Genomic DNA, 9,360 nt, shown 5'->3' on the forward strand with positions numbered 1-9,360 from the left:
GTGACCACCTGGGGAGTTAATCAGTGGATGAAAGATCTCTGTCTCTTCTCCTCTCTGTATATCTGCCTTTCCAACAACAACAAAAAAAAATCTTTTTAAAAAAATGGTTTAAGTAATTAGGACGTTTCTTTCACAACCAGATTCCCACTCTTTTGATGACCTCTAGCCTACCCCCTCGCCCATCTCTATGTACTTGCCTATTTCTGCTATTTGATAACATGTTTTTCTAGGGTCACCTTGGGTTTTAGCCTGGATGAGAACGCTGTTCCTTTTTCCTGGCTGAATAATATTCCTTGGTAAGGGATGCCGCACCTGCTGGGGGGCGTTTGGGAGGTTTCTACCTGCCGACTGCTGTGAGCAGGGTCACAGGAACCACTGTGTGTAGGTATCTGAGCTGTCACAGCCCTTGACTGAGCTCTACTATATGACACCCACTCAATGAGCTATTCAGGCCTTGGTCCAGCGTCATGGGGATGAGTGAGATTATTACCCCCAGATGACACATGAGGAAACGGAGGCACAGAATAGTGGCAGAGTCGACTCCAAGTCCCCACCCTTTCCCTGGCCACACTGCCCAGCTCTTGTAGCTCCAGCCATTGGGGGGAAGTTATAAGCCTCTGGTTTATGACCTGGTTCTCCTGTGGTCGTCATGGATGTGGGGCTTTCTGGAAGCATTTTCCTCCCTCCTGGTGAATGGCCCAGGACCATGGAGAGGAGAGGGGTTTCCCAGTGCTTAATCTTGGCACTTGCGTTTTCTTCCTCTAAAGCTACAAGGTCTGCCACACTTCTACCTGCCCTCCTGCCACAAACTTGAGAGGCCCAGGGTTCGTGCCATGCTTCCATGTGGCTTTCTTGGTACAAAACCCAAGGTATCAGAGACCATTGTACCAGGTGAGGGACACACAGAAACTGCTGGGCCAGAAGTGCCCTCTTTCAAGCTCTGCCCTATCAACAGCCAGGGCTGGAGAAAGATGTACCCACCGGCACTGGGTCCTGTGTGGTTTTGCCCTGAGAAGAGGGTCACACATGTACATCATGAAGGGCTGACACCCCCTCCTGCACTCTGCCAGGGCAGGCTGTGTGCTGCACAGGCAGTGGCTGGCAGGAGCCAGTATAATGCACTAGGCTCTAGAGGTAGGTAGGACGCAGCTGCAGAGGTGGGGCTCCCACGCACATCCCTGGGAAAGGTTTGTGCCCTTGTAAATCTTTGCTATATACCATGCAAATGTTTCCAGAGGACCACCCTGGTGCCAGGCTCCCAGAAAGGGGCCCCCTAACCTGGACAGGGCCGACCTGAGACTCTATAAAGAGGCCAAACCATACTGTCAATCCCCCAGGGTTGCATGCAAGCAGTGGTGACTTGGGAGCCCTGTGGAAGCCTTGAGCATAGAGCTCAGGTGAATGTGACAGGCGCAGAGATAGGAGGCACAACCCTGGGCGCCCAGCCGGGGTCTCCCAGCCCCAACCGCTGCCTCGCTGTCATACTGCAGGCCTCTATGGGGGCAGCGGGGAGGGGGGGGGGTGCGGTTGACAATGCGCCTTTCAGTAGCCACTACCTCCTGCAGGAAAAGCCCCACTCTGCCGCTCTGGGCAGGCGCCGGCAGTCTGCTTTCCTCGAGGTGATGGCTTCGGCGCCCAGGGAGGTGCAGCTGCAGCTTGCCCGCAGGCGCCAGCCTGCCCATGACTCAGCGCCCAGGGTGCGCAGGCGCAGGAGACTCATTCGGGAATCACTTCTGGCGAGGTGTCCTGCAGACGCACCAGTCTCCATTGGAGCCCGCTCTCTTTCTTGCAATGCAGCTATCCCTAACCTCCACATTTTCCCCAAGGCCCGTCCCAATAATAGCTGAGAATCCCTCCCCCGTTCCGTGTTCCCGTTCCCTGTGTGCCTAAGGGGGATCTGGCTGGACTTTTTTTCTGCATGTTTTGGAGCTCCTAGGAATTGGAAAGGCAATCTTTGCAACAGAGTTGTTATTGACATACTATGTATCAGCTTTCTGTGGTATAGTCGGCTGAATTTTGGATGGTCTTTTTTTTAAGTTTTATTTATTTTTTAATTTTTATCACAAAGTCAGATATACAGAGAGGAGGAGAGAGGAAGATCTTCCATCCAATGATTCACTCCCCAAGTGAGCGCAATGGCCGGTGCTGTGCCAATCCAAAGCCAGGATCCAGGAACTTCTTCCGGGTCTCCCACAAGGGTGCAGGGTCCCAAAGCTTTGGGCCGTCCTCGACTGCTTTCCCCTGCCACAGGCAGGGAGCTGGAAGAGAAGTGGAGCTGCCGGGATTAGAACCGGCGCCCATATGGGATCCTGGCACATTCAAGGTGAGGACTTTAGTTGCTAGGCCACCGCACCAGGCCCATGTACCATAAAATGGCCACCACCACTATAAACCATCCCTGTGCCCTTGGTGACTGCTCCACCAGCCAAGCTGCTGGGCAGCCTTGGTGGCTACTTGCACATGACCTATCCTACTGCACATTTTCCACCAGGCTTCCCTTGGGTTTCACTGTGACTAGGAGCAAAGATGTGATTAAAGGGATCTATCCTACAGCTGCGTGGGCCCCTAAGTTTAGCTTGGTGTGTTGAAGTGTTCCTAGGCTCACCCTTTGTGCCCCTGCCAGCAATGAATGAGGGTACCCATTCCTTCACTGCACCTGCCAGCCAACAGGTGGTACAGCGGCAGCACTGGGAGATGACTGCTAATCTGCCCAGTGCCCCCTAAGGCATTGGTCCGTATCACGTGGCTCTGGGTGCAGCTGGGATTATTGCGATGTGCTGCAGGTCTAGTGATTAAATTAGCAGAGGCTGGTGTTTGTGCTTTTAACATCATTTGCATTTTGGGTCAGCTCACTCTTTGTTAGGAGGGGCTTTCTGGTGCCAAGCCTGCCTTCTACCTATTCACACAACACACCAGCCGTAACCTAAGGTGTCCCCAGACTGGACTTTGTGTTGACGGCAGGGCCAACTTGTCCATGAGAGAGAACTGATAAGCACCACCTCCCCCCACCCCCAGAAGGAACACAGCAAAAGGAAAGTTCTCCCACACCCCAGCTCCCTCTGCACAGATCAGCCCTTCATTCCTCAGCTTCCAGATTTCCTAAGCTGGGTCTAGATGAGAGCAAGGTGCAGGCAGGGCCCATTGGGGTAAGTAGAGCAGAACCAAGCTTTCTGGTCTATCAGGTGCCCTTGGGCGCTCCCCAGGGTAGGAGCTGCCATGTCTGCTCCTCTGCAGGGAACCAACAGGCTGACATGGGAGATGGGATGAGGCCAGATGAATCCATCCCAAGTGATCACAAAGGATGATCTGTCAATTTTCTTTCTTGCAAACTGCAAACTGCTCTTGCACTACCTTCCTCCAGGCTCAGGAGCAGAGTCCTGGTATTAGCTCTTGTTTCTCTGCCATTGACCGTATAGTCTATATTCACCCCGTGTTCCATGTGGCTCCCACTCCCATTTCAAATAGAATGGCTCATCCACAGTGCAAATTCTGCTTGGACCCTCACACAGACCCTTTTCTTCCCTCCTGATTCTATTCAGTCAAGAGCCTTGGGGGAGGGGGAGCAGCCTTTTATCAGTCCCTCCCTTCTCCATTAGCAGCCAAACCCTGAACTACATTTCCACGTTCTCCCTTGCAGCCCGGTATAATCTTGTAACTAAGTTTTGGCCCACGATAAGATGACAGGATATGCAAGAAGCAAATAGATAGCAGGTGACTTTTTTTTAAAACAATTTATTTTTACTGGAAAGGCAGAGATACAGAGAGGAGAAGAGACAGAGAAGATCTCCCATCTGCTGATTTTACTCCCTAAGCAGTCACATCGAGCCAGAGCTGAGCTGATCTGAAGCCAGGAGCTTCTTCCAGGTCTCCCTTGTGGGTGCAGGGCCCCAAGACTTTGGGACATCCTCAAGTGCTGTCTCAAGGCCACAGGCAGGGAGCTGGATGAGAAGTGGGGCCACCGGGACATGAACCGGCACCCATATGGGATCCCGGCACATGCAAGATGAGGACTTTAGCTGCTAGGCCACCGTGCTGGGCCTAGTGAGTGATTTCAAAGAGGGGTTCCTTCAAAAGTTAGCAGGACCTACATGCCGCTTTGCCTTTTCAATCCTTCTTCTCTCTCTTCCTGGAGGTCAAGGGTGACAAGCGGGAACTCCTGGAGCTGCTTTGGGTCATCAGGAGAAGTTGAGAATGACAGAGCCGAAGTACAGCAGGGTTTCAGTGACTGTACGACTGCTGCTCTCACCCTGGAGCTGCCAACGTTGGCAGGAGACAAGAGACCCTTGTGCGTCCAAGCCACCATGACTGCCAGGCACACACAGTCCCTATTCCCTCCCAGGGGCTTTGCCTCTCTCCCTACCCACAGGCTGGATGCTGTGGAACAGTCATCCACGTCTCCTTCATCCTTGTTTGCTCCAGGCAGGCCATTTCTACTTTAGGTGCCTTCTTGAATCCATCTCTCTTTTCTTCTAGAGCATTCTCAGCAGGGAACAAGGCCAAGGGCACTTGGTGCAGGTGAGCAGGGTCCAGGAGGTGGGTGGAACTATTGCCAGCTACGCTTCTGGAACAGGAGACATTGCTCAACAACAGGCCAGAGGGTGGTAGCCACCGTCTTATCAGTTAGCACCATCTTTGTGTGCCCAGTGCCACCCAGTGCCTGGCCCACAGTAAAGCCCTCAAATGCCTAACTGAGGGACTAATTGATGGCCTAATCATCAACTTGACAGACACCTGTATGCATAGAGAAGGCTTCTCTTTTTGCCATCCGTGTGCATACACATCACCTTTCACGGCGGAGACAGCAGGTTACAAAGAAAACTCTCAAGAGTTTGCTGTTGACTTCAGCCATGTCACTTGTAAGGGGGGGGACAAAATATGTTTGCGGTCAGCTCTAATCCCAGGCCCACTACCAGAAATAAACTACCTCCTTGTTGAAGTCGCGCAGGACAACTGAGGGGAGGTTGGGCGAGAGGGTGGCAGGAAAGCTGCCTGAGATCTGACACAACTTGTGCAAACAGCGTGACGGGCACGCAGCCCCCGGGAGCCCGGGAATTAATAGCTGCGCTGAGGCTCTGAGGCTCCGGGGCTCCGGAGATGGAGCTATTTTAAGCTCTGAAATGTCATTTCCACCCACAGAGGCTACCCCTGTTGCGTTATCTGGACCCTCTTCAGCTCCGGTGAGCTGGCAGCCTCCCTGGCCTGACCTCGCCGTGGTGGGCCTTTGGGGCTTGTGGCCAGCCTGTCGTCACCGCTCTGCGGGAGGGCGGCCAACCTTGGCCTCTCCCAGTTCCGCCTCCTCCTCTCAGCACAGGCCCCAGGAGAGGCTGAGGGAACACTCAGAGCCCAGGTTAGCCTTCTCCAGGGCCGCTGAGAGTCTGGGCTGCTGCTCACACACAAGGGTCCATCCAGCCAGTACCACAGCAAGGGGTAGAGGGTGCATAGGGTACGGCAGTTGGGGTCTGGAGATAATAATCCTTTCTTGTCTCACCGAAATCACATCCCCATCTTGTTGTGTGACCTCAGACCAGTTGCTTACCCACTCTGGACACCCTATTTCCTCGTTTGGATTAAGATGTGCCTTTCCTTTTTTTGTGGGGCGGGCGGGGGTGGGTGGTGGGCACCCAGGAGATCAGAGAAGGGAAATCTTTTGAACCTTTAGGGAGAAAAGTACCATAGAAATCCCTGTATTACCTGCAGCTCCTCCTCTCCCCTGCAGGCCAGGTAATCCAGGAATGTGTCTCCTGGAAGCCAGAAGGCAGGAAGCTGGAGTTTGAAGTGTCAACTTCCCTACGCGCCCGGGCCCACCCCCCCAACCATTCCCCAATTCCCAGCTGTGTGACAGAGCTGTGTGGCAGCTCCATGCTCCTAGGTTCCCACGTGCTCATTCTTGCCAGACACCTAAGGCGAGAACTTCCTCACATCCTGTCTGCTCTGATCTTGTCTATCTGCTCTGACTGATGTTGCTGCAGCTTAAGGGAGGTGGAAGACTTAGATGTCTAAAGCATGTGCCAAAACCAAGTCTGCCCCACAGGTGTCTAATGCCTGGGGATTGCTGGGCTTTCTGCGGCTGAGGCCTGGCCAGGGGAGCGTACAGGGCTGCTCAGCCAGCTCCTAAGTGAGACATCATCAAATGCCAGGGACACCCAACCAGAAGTCCTTCCTGAATTCATTCCTGATCTTACTACCCAAGGGGCAAAGGAAGCTAAGAAATGGGCTCTTACCATGACTTTTTTAAAGGAAATAGGCATGGAAGTAAAGCTTTGCAGGCCCTTCAGCTCTTCCAGGCCCCTCCCCTTATTTTCGCTTAGCAGTTTTCAGAAAGGCATGGGCATGTTTCCTCACCAGATGCCAAACTGAAATATTTTAGCTGCATTGAAAGGAATACATGGGTCAGAATAGTCTAGAATGTATAGCAGAAACAAGCAATGCCAATGGCTTGGTGACTTAACACATTTCTGCTACTTGCTCATCCTGCTATATGTTCTTGGTACTCAGGGACCAAGCTAGGAAGCTGGGCAGCTGCCACCTGAAATGTAGCAAGAGAGAAATCTGGATGGTCTCAAAAAATGCAATTGTTTTTTCAGAGGCAGAGAGAGACAGACAAAAAGAGCAAACTTTCATCTTCTGCTTCACTCCTTCAATGCCTGCGTGGCCAGGACAAGTTTGAGCCGGAGCCAGGAACTCAACCCAGGTCTACCATGTAGGTGGCAGGAATCCACAATGACTTGAGCCATCACCACTATCTCCCAGACTCTGTATTGGCTGGAAGCTGGAATTGGGAGTTGGAGCTGGGACTTGAACCCTGGTGCTCAGATATGGGACCAAAGACTCAAAAACATGACTTCATGCTCTAGTTCACAGCTCACGGAACAGAACTGGTCACCAGATGAGCTCACTTCCCAACCAGAGGAAACTGAGCAGTATGATCTCATGATGCACGTGGGAGGGGAAGGACACTCAAGCCCTTGTTGAACAACCGTAATGATGGCCACACAATAAAGGATTACATCACAGGGTCAGCACATTGGCTCAACTAGCTAATCCTCTACCTCCAAACACCACATCGCATATGGGCTCTAGTTCATGTCCTGGCTGCTCCACTTCCCATCCAGCTCCCTGCTTGTGGCCTGGGAAAGCAGCATAGGATGGCCCAAAGCCTTGGGACCCTACAGCAGTGTGGGAGACCCGGAAGAGGCTACAGACTCCTAAGGCTTCAGATCAGCTCAGCTTCGAATGTTGTGACTATTTGGAGAGAGAACCAGTGGATGAAAGATTTGTTTTCTCCTTCTCTTTAACTCAGTCTTTCCAATAAGAATAAAACTTTTTAAAAATATGTTTTAAGATTATTTTTTATTGGAAAATCAGATATGCAGAAAGGATACAGAGAGGAAGTTCTTCTGTCCATTGATTTACTTCCCAAGTGGCTGTAATAGCCACACCTGAACTGATCCAAAGCTGGGAACCAGGAACCTCTTCCAGGTCTCCCACGTGGTGCAGGGTTCCAAGGCTTTGCCCATCCTCGACTGCTTTCCCAGGCCACAAGCAGGGAGCTGGATGGAGAGTGGGGCCACCGGGACATAAACCAGTATCCATATGGGATTCTGGCGCATTCAAGGCAAGCACTTTGGCCACTAGGCCACTACACCGGGCCCAAACAATAGATTTATTTTTTTTTAAGAATTACATCACAGATACCAGGTACCCACACTACCCAACCAGGAAAGAGCACTGCCCCCAGTGTACCTGGCTCAGTCATATCTCTCTGCTCTGTCTGCTGAGGGACTATTGCTCATGTCTTTGTATCATTTTTTGTGTTTCTCTTTGTTTTACTGTATATCTACAATGCATAGCATTGTTCTGCATCTGCTGACTTCTTTTCTGAGCTCCTGAAGGTTTCTGAGACCCATCCAGCACCATGAGGGAAGCTGTGATTGGCTTTGGGCTGAATGCAACATGGGCCATAGGGGTGGCTTCCAGTCTTGTCACTATAGACAACACTGATCATGAACATTCTCTAGAGTAAACCCTTGGATAGCACCTTCTACCTATTGCCAAACGGCTCTCCAACAGGGCTGAAGGTGAGTGGTTGGCAAGACTGGGCATGAAGCAGTATCACAGCAGCACCAGTGATGGTGATAACTGTATGAAAGCAACCTTGCAAGATGCATGTGTGTGCAACTCCTGGGATTTGGGTATAAGCCATTGTATAGGCTCAGGTAGAAGACAGATTAGAGAGGGAAGCTCTATGGGGTTGTCACAGTGGCACAGCAAGCTCAACCTCTACCTGTGGTGCTGGCATCCCATGTGGATGCTAGTTTGAATCCCATTTCCAATCCGACTCCCTGTTTATGGACTTGTGGCCTGGAAATGCAGAAGACGGCCCAAGAGCTTGGGGCCCTATTGCAACTATTTGGGAGAGTGAACTAGCAGATGGAACACCTCTCTACCTGCCCTTCTCTTTCTTTAATTCTGCCTTTCAAATAAAAATAAAATAAATCTAAAAAGGAAAGAAAGAAGGAAGGAAGGAAGGAAAGAAAGAAGAAAGGAGGAAAGGTAGGTAGGTTTACATAGGTCCAGCTGTTTGAGGAGCCATGTCAAGCCAGCATTGGGTGCCCAAGCTAAGATGGCTCTTATGGGCATCTTATATGGGCTATATCTCTGGGCATAGCTTAACTCAGTAAACCAGTCATCGACAAATGCATGTGAAATGCAGATATCAGCTAAATGTGACTTTAGATTATAGGGAATATGAAAACTTAAAACACACACACTCTTCATCACAGAATAATTCACATGCAACTAAATGCAACCATTTGAAGCCAATAGTGCTGATGAGCTTCAATAAATTCATCCACATGTGTCAATACCACCACAATCAAGATAACCAAGAGCCTCAATTAGAACACTTCAAAGAGCCCTGCCACTTCCTTCGAGGAATCTTTCATTTGCCACAAGATATGGATGCAAGACAGAAAAGTGTAAAGTCTCAACTATTGGCACAGATTAGGAGAACTGGGGTCTGAAGGGGGCAACCCCTTGGGAAATACCCAGTCCTGATGCAGATACACTTGGGGCTAGAAGCTGACCTGCCTGGTGTAGGTTAAGCACCATAAAACTCACTTGTCCCAAAATACTTCGCCGTCCTGAGTTGCCACCATGAGTCACCCCTCTGGCTTAAAATGTTTGGTATTCCCTCTGGAGATGAACCCTATTGAAAGTCATGTAAGTGACCTAAGAGACAGCCTTTGAGGTATGTGGAGAGCCAGTCTGACAGGCACACACAGAATTAGTTCTCTGATTCCACCACGTGGGAGGGGAGGACAATCCTGGGCAAATGGAAAACAGACAAAGCAGCTGCTG

The sequence above is a fragment of the Ochotona curzoniae genome, unplaced genomic scaffold (assembly GCF_017591425.1).
Source record: "Ochotona curzoniae isolate NIBS_2020 unplaced genomic scaffold, NIBS_Ocur_1.0 contig_3819, whole genome shotgun sequence".
Lineage (NCBI taxonomy): Eukaryota > Metazoa > Chordata > Mammalia > Lagomorpha > Ochotonidae > Ochotona > Ochotona curzoniae.